Source organism: Aotus nancymaae, unplaced genomic scaffold (genome assembly GCF_030222135.1).
Source record: "Aotus nancymaae isolate 86718 unplaced genomic scaffold, 86718_ANA_hifiasm-v0.15.2.pri h1tg000119l, whole genome shotgun sequence".
NCBI lineage: Eukaryota > Metazoa > Chordata > Mammalia > Primates > Aotidae > Aotus > Aotus nancymaae.
Window position 1 is genome coordinate 297,320 of NW_026988534.1, and position 16,720 is coordinate 314,039.

The 16,720-nt window shown below is 39.3% G+C and overlaps 1 pseudogene; it reads left to right on the plus strand.

Moving 5' to 3' along the window:
- Positions 1-1,462: 1,462 nt before the first annotated feature.
- On the plus strand, positions 1,463-5,037 carry LOC135272633 (UBX domain-containing protein 6-like; annotated as a pseudogene).
- Positions 5,038-16,720: the final 11,683 nt, after the last annotated feature.

Sequence of the window (16,720 nt, forward strand, 5' to 3'; positions counted from 1 at the left end):
AAAAGTTAGCTTGGCATGGTGGCACGTGCCTGTAGTCTTAAGGACTCAGGAGGTTGAGGCAGGAGAATAGCTTGAACCCGGGAGGTGGAGGTTGCAGTGAGCCGAGATCGTGCCACTGCACTCCAGCCTGGGTGACAGAGCAAAACTCCATCTCAAAAAAAAAAAAATAAAGTTTGTTATTTGGGGTAGTTTCCACTGTTTGCAATTACAAACAATGTTTCTCATAAACATTTCTTAAGTTTGGCACCCTTATTTTCTTGAAAATTTCTAGAAGTAGATTTGCATTCAAAATGTCAACATTTTTTTAAAGCATATGATGGTTAATACAAAATTCTCCCTACCACCAAATTGTGTTACTTTTCTTGCAGCATGAGAGTTCTGTTTTGGCCAGGCACAATGGCTCACTTCTGCAATCTCAGCACTTTGGGAGGCTGCGGTGTGTAGATCACCTGAGGTCAAGAGTTCGGGACCAGCCTGACCAACATGATGAAACCCGGTCTCTACTGAAAATACAAAAAATTAGCCTGGTGTGGTGGCACGTGCCTGTAGTCTTAGGGACTCGGGAGGTTGAGGCAGGAGAATCACTTGAACCCAGGAGGCGGAAGTTGCAGTGAGCCGAGATCGCACCACTGCACTCCAGCCTGGGTGACAGAGCAAGCCTCCATCTTAAAAAAAAAATTTAATATCTTTAGTTTTCAGCCCAATAATGTCATGTCCCAGAATTCAAGGTAATAATGGGAGATTTGGTCTAAAATCCAAGTTCGAGAATGGCAATGTCAATGAAAGATATAATAGTATTAACATTTTGAAGTATACAAGTTTTTTCAAAGGCATGAACAATTAACTGGCAGTATTTCCAAAAGATGATATATTATACAACATTAAGAACCACTTGATAAATTAGGAAAATGCTCATGATATAATATAGAAAGCACTCAGATAAAACTTTTGTGCATTATACATATGGCAATTTTCTGTACACAACAGAAATATATGGACTTTATACAGTTATGACATATGTATAGATAATTGGCATGTTATCAAATAGTTTCTACTATTTTCTCTTTGCTTATTACATGCATAATTATCTACTCTATCAGTTGTGAATATTATCAGTTTGATGGTTAAACAATATATCATAAACTGCCTACATGCTTATATAGGTATGAATAAATAGAGAAAAATCACAGAATTACTATTCCAAATGTAATAGTTGCTATCTCTGGATACTAATATGTTGACTTTAATTATTTAATCAGTTTAATGATTTTTTTATTTTCTCCAAGCTTAATCCAATTTAGTTACATTTCATTTTAAATGATATCCAAATTAAGGGAGTATAAGTGTGTATAGTTAGCTTTGATAACATTCACAAAATGTGAAAAATCAGATTTCATCTGCAATAGATTTGGTAAACAAAACAAATCAAGACAAAACAAAGAAACAAGAAAACAAAGACATAATGTTAAGAGGGAGAAAATCTGGAAATACGACCTCAGAAAGGTAATAAATTCAGGCAGTGAGACTTTCACTTCTAGTTGCAACGTTGTTTATCTGATTTTGTTGAATTATTTCACAAGACCTTGGTGGATTAAACAGAATCAGTGAGTTGCCTGGGTCATGGCAGGTCAGTAGTGAGTCAGGAGTGCATCTCCAGGAGTCTGCTATTAAAACTGGACTGGTGAAGGGAAAGGAGAGTTTGCTTCTAAAAACGGGGTGTGGGGCAAATAAAAAGATGCTGCAGCTATCAGCTGCTTTGCAGTATCCTAGCTGGGTATTGATTAGGCTGATTAGGAGGATTCAGAAGAGTTTGAAGAAAACATTTTACTGCAGATGAACAAATACATTGTCAGTTTTGTCTAAATGGACGTCAATTGTGATGTAGGCAATATGCTATAAAGTTCTAAGAAAGGTCTGTGTTTCTTGAAAGTCAAATAATAAAATAAGTCTGGTGAGTAATTATTTATTCTTTGAATTTTGTGTTTAAGTCAGCTCTTGGAAACCACCTTTAAGAGTTTCTGCTATGCTCTTTATCCTGAGAGAATGTGAAAGAAGCCAGTAGCAGCAACATTGATGCATGAAACCTGGGGAGGGGACAATGCATGGGTTGTGTGTGAGGCACACAGCATGATCCACAAATAATTAAAATGAAACGGTATATATTCTGGCCGGGCTCAGTGGCTTATACCTGTAATCCCTGAACTTTGGGAGGCCGAGGCGGGCAGGTCACCTGAGGCCAGGAGTTTGAGACCAGCCTGGCCAATATGGAGAAACCCTGTCTGTACTAGAAATACAAAAATTAGCCGGGCATGGTGGTAGGCACCTGTAATCCCAGGTACTTGGGAGGCTGAGACGGGAGAATCACTTGAACCTGGCAGGTGGAGGTTGCAGTGAGCTGAGACTGTGCCACTGCACTCCAGACTGGGCAACAGAGACAGACTCTGTCTCAAAATAAAAAAATAAATACATGAAAATAAAAAAATAAAAAAAGGTATATATTTTATATTTGTATAGATTAGGTAAATTCTGCTCAATTCTCTTCATGAAAAGGGCATGAATTCCCTTTGGTTTAGTTTACCTCTAAGGCTCAAATATTTTAGCAATTAAATATTACAATTTGAAATACAGTATAATTTGCTTTCTGCAACTTAAAAGTTTTCTTTTACGTCACAACAATCTTTTGCAAATGTAAGGGGGAACTTCCCATAAACTTTACTTTCTTTTTTTTTTTAATTAATAATTTTTTTTGTTAAACACAAATACATGCAAAATTATAAAGAAAAACATTACATAATAATCAAATAAATAAAAGATTATAAAGAAAATATAAGCACACACCATTGTTATCACTGGAATCCCTAGCAAGATCTGGTCATAACTTGTAGATTTCTTCCTGAATAGAAACTCAATATCATATTTTATTCTTATTTGTGGCCTAGAGATGCCACAGTTTTTGAGGGAAATGCAATTTTATATTTTAAAGACGATGGATTTTGAATGTATACTTTCTCTGCAAAGTACAAAGAACAGAATAGTATGAGACATTAACCAACAATATTTCAGATAAATTATGTGTGTCATTTATAATATAGATTTGAAAGAATTAATGTTTGAAATTTTCAGGTTAATTTCACCCAGTTCTTGTTTGTTATTCTGATAATCTAGAAAGATTGTGCTTTCTCGATGCACTTTCCATTAACACCAGAGTACTACCAGCTCATTAAAGAAAGAAATAATGAGTCTTATCAGTACCTTGGTTCATAGTTACGGGCCAAGTAAGAGACTTAATTTTGGATCCTCATTCCCTTCTTTTCTTTTTTACTTTGTTTTTTTTTTTTTTTAAGGAAAAAAGAAAAAAAAATGAAGGAGAGGAAGAAAAAGGAAGAAGCAGAAGCAGTCCCAGTCCTGGGGCCCCACGTCACAGGACACCATCCGAAACCAGGTGAGAAAGCAATTTCAAGCCGAAGCCACCGTCAGCAGGAGTCCTGAGTCCCCAGGGACCAACGTGGTATGTCAGCCCAGAGAGGAAGGCTCTGCCCACCTGGCCGTGCCTGGCATCTACTTCACCTGTCCGCTCACCGGGCAACCCTGAGGAAGGACCAGCAGGATGCCTGCATCAAGGAGGCCATTCTGTCACGCTTTTCCACTGACCCAGTGGCAGCCTCCATCATGAAGATCCACACGTTCAACAAAGACCGGGACCGGGTGAAGCTGGGCGTGGACACCATCGCTAAGTACCTGGACAACATCCACCTGCACCCCGAGGAGGAGAAGTACCGGAAGATCACGCTGCAGAACAAAGTGTTCCGGGAGCACATTGCCTGGAAGGGACGCACCAGTTTTTTGAGGCCATTGGGTTCCAGAAGGTGATGCTTCCCATCCCAGATCAGGAGGACCCCGAGGAGTTCTGCGTGCTGAGCGAGGCCACCCTGGCCCAGCCCCAGAGCCTGGAGAGGCACAAGGAACAGCTGCTGGCCGCAGAGCCCGTGCATGCCAAGCTGGACCGGCAGCGCCGGGTCTTCCAGCCCTCGCCCCTGGCCTCGCAGTTCGACTTGCCTGGGGACTTCTTCAACCTCACGGCCGAGGAGATCAAACGGGAGCAGAGGCTCAGGTCTGACGCGGTGGAGCGGCTGAGCGTGCTGCGGACCAAGGCCATGCGGGAGAAGGAGGAGCAGCGGGGGCTGCGGAAGTACACCTACACGCCGCTGCGCGTGCCCCTCCCCGATGGCTGCCTCCTGCGGGGAACCCTCTACGCCCGAGCGTGTGTGCCTCCCCGATGGCTGCCTCCTGCGGGGAACCCTCTACGCCCGAGCGCGTGCGCCTCCCCGATGGCTGCCTCCTGCGGGGGACCCTCTACGCCCGAGCGTGTGCGCCTCCCCGATGGCTGCCTCCTGCGGGGGACCCTCTACGCCGCTGCGCGTGCGCCTCCCCGATGGCTGCCTCCTGCGGGGGACCCTCTACGCCGCTGCGCGTGCGCCTCCCCGATGGCTGCCTCCTGCAGGGGACCCTCTACGCCCGAGCGTGTGTGCCTCCCCGATGGCTGCCTCCTGCGGGGGACCCTCTACGCCGCTGCGCGTGCGCCTCCCCGATGGCTGCCTCCTGCAGGGGACCCTCTACGCCCGAGCGTGTGTGCCTCCCCGATGGCTGCCTCCTGCGGGGGACCCTCTACGCCCGAGCGCGTGTGCCTCCCCGATGGCTGCCTCTTGTGGAGGACCCTCTACGCCGCTGCGCGTGCGCCTCCCCGATGGCTGCCTCCTGCAGGGCACCTTCTACGCCCGAGAGCGGCTGGGGGCAGTGTACGGGTTCGTCCGGGAGGCCCTGCAGCACGACTGGCTGCCTTTTGAGCTGCTGGCCTTGGGAGGGCAGAAGCTGTCAGAGGATGAGAACCCGGCCTTGAACGAGTGCGGGCTGGTGCCCTCTGCCCTCCTGACCTTCTCGTGGGACGTGCCCGTGCTGGAGGACATCAAGGCCGCCGGGGCCGAGCCGTACTCCATCCTGAAACCTGAGCTCCTGTCGGCTATCGAGAAGCTCTCGTGAAATAAAAGCAGGGTTGGCCTCCGCCCTGTGGGTCTGTCTCATGCTCTCCCTGTCCCTGTCCCTACCTCCCCAGGGCTTCCAAGCCACCTCTGGAAATACTTGCTCTTCCCCATGGGCAAAGGAAAGGTGTCGGCGGCTGTGGAGCCATGGAACCGGGCCCCGTGGCAGAGATCCCAGCTCCCAAGGGAGAGGCCTGGGGACACCACCAAATCGAAGCCCTCCCTAGCTGCGGTAACTGTGTCATGAAGCCCCTGGGCAGACATAAACGAGCATCTCCCTAGACAAGAGAGCAGGCCCATGGCACAGGTCCTGTTCCCGTGTGCCGTGGGTGGCAGCAGCTGCACCTGACGCTGGGGCTGGTCTGTGGATGTGGGTGACGACAGCAGGAGGGGACACTGGCCTTCCAGCACAGACCTGCAGTTACTAAATTATGAACCCAAATAAACAGGGTGTTTGAAAAAAAAAAAAAAAAACTTTACTTTCTATGTGGTGCACAGTATTAGTGTATTGTTGTAGTCTATTTGAAATTTATAGCTTGTGGTGAGTTGTATTCACATGTGTTCTTTCTATATTCCTCTTCTTTTATTCTTGTGTGTCTGCACACACCTATGTATGCATATTTTCATAGTTCTCTATTAATATTTTTTGTATCCTTCTATGGAAATGCAATATCTCAAAATATTAATAACTCATTCTGAAGAATTTGCAAGGAAAGGATGCTAGAATCCTTTTAAATAAAAATACAATGCTGCTTAACGTATCAGGGCAAATATTTCAAAACATTCTTGGGGAAATGGTGAATTAGTGCCTGAATACCATAACATATTAAGTACAAACCAATAAAGTTTGTCTAAAAAAGGTTATCTCCACCAAATTTAAATGTAATTCTCAGATAAGATAACAACCCCAGTAGATACCAAGACTGTGGTGGGTTAAGGTAATTGCCTGGGGAATCACTGAGTTGAATGATTTTGTAACAGGGGTTGGAGGACCCTGGAAAGAATGCATATTAGTAGAGTTAGATGGCTTCAAAACTAGTTTAAAATGAATCTGTCTAGACAGGAGTCGATGTTAGTGTCTGGGAAGAGTATTTATAGACACCTCTTTGGTATCTACACAGCATTTTCCAATATGGAATATTTATTATTGTCCAAAAAGAGGAAAATAAGTTAGCACTGAGTTCACACTTTTAGAATTTCCAAATTAGGATGGGTACAAGCAGACATTTTCAAATTAGTTTCAAGGAATTATATTTTAATATGTTTTTAAAAGAAATTAAATACTTTGGTGAAAAGGAAATATAAGGTAAAGCAAGAGTTAAATTTTAAGGTGGAAAAAAATTAAGGTGCTTTTACAATGAAGTGCCTCTGTGAATGTATAAAACTTAGATGAACTGTAAAGATCAAAAACTTGGTGATAAAATGATGACATCAGAGAAAATGAAAAATTGTATCAAAGTAGAAATGTCTGGAAACTGTTGAACTCATTCAGGCAGGAGGAAAGATAATGAAAGCGGATAATGGACTGTAATTAAGTGCTCAGACCTCCTGCAAACCCGTGTGAAAGCCAAGTTACTTTTGTTCAAGATAGAAACCCAAAGCTTTGGCAAGAAGTACCAAGAACCTTTTTCAAAGAATAAACATGCTGAAAGATCTCTTTAAAATACACACACACACACACACACACACACACACACACACACACACACACACTTCTCACCCATTTAAGGAGACCATTTATTATGCTACTTACAACCAAAGTGAAATCTGGTACCATTATCCTTGCTTGTGATTTAATGGCGTAGAATGTTGTTGACACAGAGAAATCTTTGATGGAAACATCAAAAGAAATTGCTTTGTAATTCTGCAGCGATTATTCCTGACTGCTTAGACAAATCTTCAACGAGATAGCCATGTGTTTGCAGAGCAAGTAACTTCTCTGTGCTGTGATTTGGGTGATGCAAAGAGTAACTGCCCCAAAATATTGCAGATAAGTCAGCCATGCTGCCTATGGTAACCAGTGATAATTGCCCTTCCTGTGAGGATGCATTTCATGGGAATGTCACAGTAATCTATAGCTCGCTTCTGTGACTGGGGAGATGAGACTAAGCAGGTGAAATTTAATTAATTTTCTAGGGGTATCATTTGGTGTCATGAGAAAACGGATATATTTATCTTCATATATCTAGTACTTGACACAGAACAAGGCATGGAGTAGGTATTTAGAATCTGCCTCTTCAATTTGAATTTATACTGCTATTGATTCTCTACACTGTTTACAATTTTAGTTAAGTTTGAAGAAAGCGTAATTTGTCTCTCAGAATAAACCTTATATGCACTTTAATTTTTTGAAAAAACTTCCAAGGATTTTTTTCCAACTTTTTTACTGTGTTGAAAATACACATAACACCTGCAATCCCAGCAGTTTGGGAGGCTGAGGTGGGCAGATCACGAGGTCAAGAGATTGAGACCATCCTGGCTAACATGGTGAAACCCCATTCCTATTAAAAATACAAAAATTAGCTGGGTGTGGTGGCAGGCGCCTGTAGTCCCAGCTACTTGGGAGGCTGAGGTAGGAGAATCACTTGAACCCAGGAGGCGGAGGTTGCAGTGAGCTGAGATTGCGCCACTGCACTCCAGCCTGGTGATAGAGTGAGACTCCATCTCAAAAACAAAACAAAACAAACACATAAGATTTACCATCTTAACCATTTTTAAGTGCACAGTTCAGGGCCATTGAATATATTAATAATATTGTGCAATCAACACCACCATCCATATTCGTAGCTCTTTTTACCTTGTAAAACTGAAACTCTATAATCATTAAATAATAATGCTCCATGTCCCTTCCCCTCAGTCCCCAGAAACCACCATTCTACTTTCTGTCTTTATGATTTTGACTACTCTGAGTGCCTCATGTAAATAAAATCCTTACAATATTTGTCTTTTTGTGATTAGCATATTTCACTTAGCGCAATGTCCTCTGGATTCATCCATATTGTAGCTTCTGTCAGAACTTCCTTCCTTTCTGAGTCTGAATAAGACTCCGATATCTGTATAGACCAGGTTTTGTTTATCCTTTCATTTGTCAGTGTGCTGCTTCCACGTTTTAGTTATTGTGAATAATGCTGCTATAAACATGGATGTATAAATATCTATCTGATACCCCATTTTCAATCCTTCTGTCAGAAGCAGAATTGTTGAATTATTTGATAATTCTGTTTTTAATTATTTGAGGAACTCTCATACTGTGTTTCATCATGGTTGTATCCTTTTACAGTCCCAGCAACTGCGCAAGAGTTCCAATTTCTCCACATCCTCCCCAACACTTGCTATCTTCTGGGTGTGTGTGTGTGTTTTAGATAGCAGTCATCCTAATGCGTGCAAAGTGGTGTCTCGCCATGGTTTTGATTTGCATTTTCTTAATGATTAGTGATGATTGGTGTTGTTGAGCATCTTTTCATGTGTATATTGGTCATTTGTAGATCTTCAGTGGAGAAATGTTTACTCAAGCCCTTGCCTATTTTTGAATCAAGCTTGTTGTTGTTGAGTTTTAGGAGTTCTCTATGTATTCTACATAGTAATACCTTCTCAAATACATGATTTGTAAATATTTTCTCCCAATTTGTAGAGTGCATTTTTACTCTGTTGATAGTGTTTTTCAGTGCACACAATTTTTACATTTTTATGCAGTCTTATTTGTCTATTTCTTCTTTTGTCACCTGCGCCTTTGGTGTTATATCAAGAAATCATTGCTGAAGCCACCCTCATGCAGCCTTTGCCTCATGCTTTCTACTAAGAGTTTTACAATCCTTGGTCTTACATTTAGGCCATTGATCCACTTTGAGTTAATTTTTATATATGGTGTTAGGTATGGGTCCAACGTCATTCTTTTGCACCTGGATGTCCAGTTTTTGCAGTACCATTTGTTGAAAATACTGCCCTTTCCCCATTGAATAGCCTTGTGACCCTTACCCAAATCACTTCACCATATATGAGGTGCTTTATTTTTGTGCTTTCTATTGTATTCCTTTGGTCTATAAGGTTTGTTTTTGTGCCAATACTACATTATTTTGGTTACTGTAGCTTTGAAGTAAATGTTGACATCAGAAAATGTGGGTCCTCCAGTTTTGTTCTTTTTCAGGATTGTTTTGGGTAGTCAAGGTCCCTTGAGATTCCATATCAATTTGAGGACGCTTGATAGAAATTGCATTGAGTCTGTAGATTGCTTTGGGTAGTGTTGACATCTTAAACAATATTAAGTAACCTAGTCCATTTCCACGGAAACACATTTATTTATCCTACTCAATTTCTTTCAGCAATGTTTTTTAGTTTTTGTTGTACACATCTTTCACCTGCTTGGTTAAATTAATTCCTCAGTATTTTATTCTTTTTGAAGATATTTTAAAGAAATTGTTTTTGTAATTGAATTTTCAGACTGTTCATTTTTAGGGTACAAAAATGCAATTTTTTTGTTTTTTTGGAGATGGAGTCTTGTTCTGTCACCAGGCTGCAGTGCAGTGGCACGAGTTTGGTTCACTGCAGTCTCTGCCTCCCAAGTTCAAGCAGTTCTTCTGCCTCAGCCTCTGGAGTAGCTGCGACTACAAGCACGTGCCACCACACCTAGCTAATTTTTATATTTTCAGTAGAGATGGGGTTTCACCATGTTGGCCAGGATGGTCTTGATCTCCTGACCTTGTGATCCACCCTCCTCAGCCTCCCAAAGCGCTGGGATCACAGGCATGAGACACTGTGCCCAGCCAAAAAATGCAATTTTTTCTTTCTGTAGAATTAGTGATAATGTCCCCACTTTCCTTTCTGAATTTAGTAATTTGTCTTCCTTTTTTTTTAGTTCATCTAGCCAAAGGTTTGTTAATTTCATTTATTTTTTCAAAAATCTTTTGTTTCATTGATATTTTTCTATTCTCTGTTTTATTAATCTCTGCTCTGATATTCATTATTTCCTTCCTTCTGGTAGCTTTGGGTTTAGTTTGTTCTTTTGCTAGTTCTTTAAGTTTTAAAGTTGGATTGTTGATTTGAGATCTTTCTTGTTTTTTAATGCAAGCATTTAGAGCTATAAATTTCACCTTAACACAGCTTTCACTGTGTCCCACGAATTTTGGTATGCTTTGTTTTTATTTTTGTCTCTAAACATTTTCTAATTTCCCTTATGATTTCTTCTTTGATTGACTGGTTGTTGAAGACTGCATTGTTTAATTTTCACAAGTTCATGAATTTTCCAGTTTGATCAGTTTTATTTTATTTTATTTTTTGAGACAGAGTCTCGCTCTGTCTCCCAGGCTGGAATACAGTGGCAAAATCTCAGCTCACTGCCACCTCCACCTACTGGATTCCAGCAATTCTCCTGCCTCAGCCTCTCAAGTAGCTGAGATTACAGGTGTGCATCACCATGCCTGGCTAATTTTGGTATTTTTAGTAGAGATGGGGTTTTGCCATGTTGGCCAGGCTGATCTTGAACTCCTGACCTCAAGTGATACGCCCTCCTCAGCCTCCCAAAGTGCTAGTATTACAGGCATGAGCCACTGTGCTTGGCTCAGTTTTATTCCTGTTATTGATTTCTACTTAATCCTGTTGTGGTCAAGAAAGACATTTTGTATGGTATTTACCTGTTTCAATGTATTGAGACTTAATTTGTAGCCTACTTTATGATCTGTCCTGGAAGATGTTCCATGTGCACTTGAGAAAAACGTGCATGCTGTTTTCACTGGGTAGCGTGATGTGTACATGTCTGCCATATCTAGTTGTTTGTGTGTGTGTGTTGTTTAACGAATATGCTTTGTAGAAAAATTTATCCTTGTGTAGACTCCAAAGTTAGATCAAATCATTTTTAGATGTGTGATCTTGAGTGGATTACTTGACTCCTCCGTGTCTTGGTTTCCTAGTTGTACAAAAAAGATACGATAATAATATTTACTTCACAGGGTTGTTGTAAACCTTAAATATGTTACTGGATGTAAAACAGATACACGACTGACATGTAATTAATGCTCAGTAAAGGATAGGTCTAATTACTTTATTACTGAGAAATTGATGTCAGGATATAGAAAAGACTTAAGAAGTGCACACATGCCAATGTATTACCTTTATATCCTTGCAATTTATCACTTCCCACAGATTTGTGTTGGTACCCTGTCTGCAAATGACCTTATTCTCATGGCCATAGTGATCCACTGTTACCCACTGACTTACTCATGGCAATAGCTAATACCTTTATTCCCTGCTGTAAAAAAGTCTTTCAATCCAGAATATTTTCAGATTTCTTCTCATCTTCTTTAACACTTAGTGAGACATACTTTATGATCTATGCCTTCTTTTCATTTAGCTAGCTACTTCTATGATCTTCCCCGAGAAAGAAGACCACATTCATATAGAGAAACTTATAATAGTCCCCACTGTACACAATTTGTATCTAAAATCGATACATGTAAAGTTTGACCTAAATCTGTGGGGCTAGAAATGTTCAGTTATCTGGTTAATAACACAATTTACATTTGGATCACTTTAGTAATGAATCTATACAACTAGGATTGAAAATGATACTCTACCACAACTAGCACCATGACCTCTAGACCGATGTTTTGTTTTGTTTGGATCTACACCAACTACCTGTAGTTGACACTTAGTAATTTGCACACTTTATTTGGTGTTGGTAAACATGTGTGACTCTAACTCTGCCCTGGCTGATGAGTTTAAGCAAGTCCAATTACAGCTTCTGCAGATGACACCTGATTGATCCAGAAGACCCTAGAACTCACATCTGGACTGCAGCATGGAAACCGGGTACCCGAGAACACACACCCATCGCTACCCTTCCCAGCTTTGTTATCCAACTCCTCTTCCAGTTGTGCATAAATTCCTTACAAAGCCTCCCTTTCTTATGCTCACACTGGTTAGCTTTGGGTTTTGCTATTCACACTATAGCTTTGTGGAGTTTATTTTTTAAATATACTTGTATGCTCCAGTTTAAGAAACAGATCAAAGCTGTGGGAGGAAAGGGAAGTAGAAAGTTAAAGTGAGGAAATTGTTTAATTTTATAGAGGTTCATTCATAGATTTCTAAGTGTTAGCCATAACTTTTTATACATCTTCCTATATTTTTGAAATGATGCAATTTTCATGGACATATGAACTATTATATAAAATACAGTAAATATCTAGACTATCATATAAATATTGTTGGATAAAATTTTATTGGATAAAACGAAGAAAACCATGAACTCCAATTCAGCATTGGAAAAATAACATTGCAAGGCAAAATAAGATTGCAAAGCATTTTAAATGTGTTTAGGTTTAAAATTAAAAGTTAGTTTACCTTAACATATGCTTTTCCATGGAAAAAAATACCATATTCTGAGGACCTCTGAAACATAAAATGAGGTAAAGAAATGCACATTCATTATTCATAAAGTATTACCTGTTTTTTTATCACTTTAAATTACTTTTTTGCTGTAAAACTTTCAGTTCACCATAGAATAAGTGTTTTTTGATATTCAGGAAGATTTTTTTCCCTTGAACATAAAGTGTAAATTCTCACAATGCCATATGGTGGAGCTGGTGGACAAAGTTTGACTCTTAAAGGTTTTATTATTTTGCTGGTTGCTATGCGTGAGATGTTATTTTTTATAATGCTTATTACTATGTTAAGTCTGATAAATTTCCTGTGAAATTTACTATTTGCTTTAGTATTTCGATTTAAAATTCTTGTACCCAGTCTTATCAGCTTCTTAGTTCTTAAAGAGTTGCAAAAATAAATAATAGCCATAATGATTTTTCAATGAGAGATAATATTTTTCAAAGGTGAATTATGGGACGTACTGTCCACATTGCAACCTCAGTTGCTATACAGATACAGTCAAGTGTCCCTTGATGATGGGAGTAACTTCTGAGAAATGAATTGTTAAGTGATCTTGTTATCGTGGGAACATCATAAAGTGTACTCACACACAGACTTGGATGGTATAGCTTACTGCATGCCTAGGCTATACGGTACAGCCTATTGCTCCTAGGTTACAAGCCTGTACAGCACATTACTGTATACTGTATATAAATTACTGAATACTGTAGGAAGCTGTAGCACAATGGTAAGTATTTGTGTACCTAAACATATCTGATCATAGTAAAGGTACAGTAAAAAGATGCATAAAAGATTAAAAATGGTACACCTGTACAGGGCACTTACAATGAATAGAGCTTGCAGGACTGGGAATTGCTCTGGGTGAGTCAGGTCGTGAGTGGTAAGAGAATGTGAAGGCCTAGAACATTACTGGACACTACTGTAGATTTTAGAAACACTGTACCCTGAAACTATGCTAAACTTACAATATTTTTCTTTCTTGAATAATAAATTAATCACAGCTTACTGTAACTTTTTACTTTATGAACTTTGAATTTTTTTGTTTTTTCTTTTTTGCTAACAGCTTAAAACACAAATGTACAGTTCTAAAGATATTTTCTTTCTTTATACCCTTATTTTATAAGCTTTTTTCTATTTTAAAAATGTTTTCTTTTAAAATTTTTACCTTTAAAAAGTTTCATTAGAAAGTAAGAATCAAACACACACATTTGCCTAAACCTTCACAGGGTTAGGATCATCGGTATCACCATCTTCCACCTCCATGTCTTGACCCACTGGGAGGTCTTCTTGGGTAAACACACATATCTCCTATAACAACAATGCCTTATTCTGGAAACCTCCCGAAGAACCCAAAACTGCTTTACAGTGAACTCTTTTTTAAATAAGTAGAAGGAGTACACTCTAAAATAATGATTAAAAGTACGCGTAGTAAATAGATAAGCCAATCACAAAACCATTTACTATCGCTATCATGTATTACGTTCTGCACGTAATTGTGCTCTATTTTATGTTACTGGTGTCCCAGCAGCTTTGTTCACGCCACATTATCATGCACACGTGGGTGATGTGTGTTGCAGTACAGCGCTATGACTTCTCCATTTGTCACTAGGTGATAGAAATGTTTTATCTTCATTATGATCTTAGGGGACCTGCATTGTTGACTGAAATACTGCTATGAGGTCCATGACTGTATTTGTAAAAGAGAGGCATTTTTAGGTCATAGTAGCATATCATATGCTTTAAGTGAATATATCTACTCAGGGTTTAGACACTCAGAGAATATTACTCACATATATATTTCAAAAATAGTATTACTCTAAAATCAACGTTTATAATTTGTAATCAAGAAATATTTGTTCAGTTGGTGTATGGAACAAAGCTCATGCTTTGCTCAGCTTTTTAAATTATAATTTATATTACATTGATACAGAGTTATAAGAAAATAATGAAATGACTGTAATGGGTAGAACTACATCATATTTTATTGTATGAAAATAAAAACAATAAAACAATTTTATTTCATACATAGCACTTATAATTTAGTTTTAAAAACATAAAATAACAGAATTAATTAACACTGAAAATTAAAATATTTTTGAAAACCAGAATAGCAGAGCTATCACAGGAAAATACACGTTTAGGATCCAAAAAAATTTAAAGAATATGATGTGGAGTATGAAAATGAGTTTATATTGGACATAAAGACAGAAGGCACAGACACTAGATTAACAGCTGTCTGCAGACTACTAATGTAAAATAAAAAGTAAAAAAAATCTTTATTTAAAAAATGTTTATTGGTAATATCATTGGCCAATATATTGAAAGTCAAAAGCAGTAAAATATGTTTAAATGCATTTAAAAGACAGTAGGCCAGAGCATATTGGAGTTTTTCCAAAACATCTAAAAATATAAATTAGATACATATTTCCCTTGTATATTTAAAATATATGGTTTTAGAAAGGGTCACATCCAATTAAATATCATCACTCAATTATAAACTAATTTAGGCTATAAAGTGTAGTTCAACATATTGTACTTGGGTATTAAATAGAGACTGTATGTCTCCAATAGGAATTAGCTCACTTTGAATTTTCTAGGCATGTCATGTGTTAGGAGTAAAGGGCACCAGGTAGCTTAATTGCAAACCGATAAAAGTTAGAGAGAAAATTACTCTTTCTAAAAAGTTTGCTCAGACCATGCTACCAGGAATGTTAGAATGAGTGCAGTAAGAGATAAGAGGAAACATTTGTAAAGTGTCAACTACACATTCAAAACACAAGATTTATGTAAGGTTTGCAAAAACCTTGGGCTGTACATATTTTATTTAATCTTCTTGCAGATGAAAAAACTGAGTCTTAAAGATATTAAAAATGTGCCCAAGATCCCATTTTGAGTCAAGTGAAAGAGCTGGACTTCAAGTTCTTATCTGTCTGACTCAAATTCTATTCTCTTATCCACACCACATGCAGGTACATTTAATTTTAAGCCCTGAGTAACTAAGACTGTGAATGCCATTAGCAATAAGAGAAACAGATTTGGGAAGAAAGAGGATGGGTTTCATTTGCAACATGTACAATTTAAGCAATACAATTTATTTTTGAGCTGAAAAACAATTTACAGAACATGTAGGCCATTATATTGCACAAATGTTTACCAGGCATTTAATGAGCATAAATTACCTAACAGTTACATTGAGGCTTAAAGAATAAGCTCATAGTCAAGGGATGAAGAGAGGCATGTAAAACACAATTACAGTACAAAATGAAGAGTGTTTTTTAATCAATTCATAAAAACATACTACATGAGAATAAAAGAAGATTTCAATAATTCTGACTAGGGATGGGTTCAAATACCTGACACTTAAAACATAATCTTGAATGTATGTGTGTTTGCCTGTTTGCACTGTTATAAAGAAATACCTGAGACTGGGTAACTTATAAAGAAAAGAGGTTCATTTTGGCTCATGGTTCTGCAGGCTATATCGGAAGCATGGCACCAGCATCTGCTTCCGGTGGGGGCTCAGGAAGCTTCTAATCATGGCGGAAGGTAAAGGGGGAGGCAGTGCACCACATGGTGAGAGAGGGAGCAAGAGAGAGGGGAGAGGTTCTCAGGCTCCTTTAAACAACCAGCTCTTGTATCAACTAACAGAGTAAGAGCTCACTCATTACCACGGTAGGGTGCCAAGCCATTCATGAGGAATCTGCCCCATGACTCAAACACCTCCCACCTTCACTACTAGGGATCACATTTCAAGATTAGATTTAAAGGAAGCAGATCTCCAAGCCATATCAACATGAAAGAAGGCGGGAGTCACAGAAGAGATCACATTTCAGCTGGGTCTAAAAAGTAAGATGAGTTCGGCATGCTCTTAAGGTAGCAGGTGAGAAGAAGAAAATCCTAAAGAAATCATTCTGGAGGGGTGCAGTGGCTGACGCCTGTGATACCAGCACTTTGGGAGGCCAATGTGGGAGGATCACCTGAGTCCGGAGTTAGAGACCAGCCTGACTAACATGGTGAAACCCCATTTCTCCTAAAAGTACAAGAAATTAGCTGGCATGGTGGTGCTAGCCTGTAATCCCAGCTACTCTGAAATGGGAGGCTGAGGCAGGAGAATCACTTGAACCCGGGAGGCGGAGGTTTCAGTGAGCCAAGATGGCACCATTGCACTCCAGCTCAGGCAACAAGAGTGAAACTCCGTCTCAAAACAAAAACAAAAACAAAGACAAAAACAAACGAAAAGAAGAAATCATTCTTAATGCAGTAGTTTTGTGACACTGTTGCCAAAAGAAGTTAAATGATTCACCTAAGGT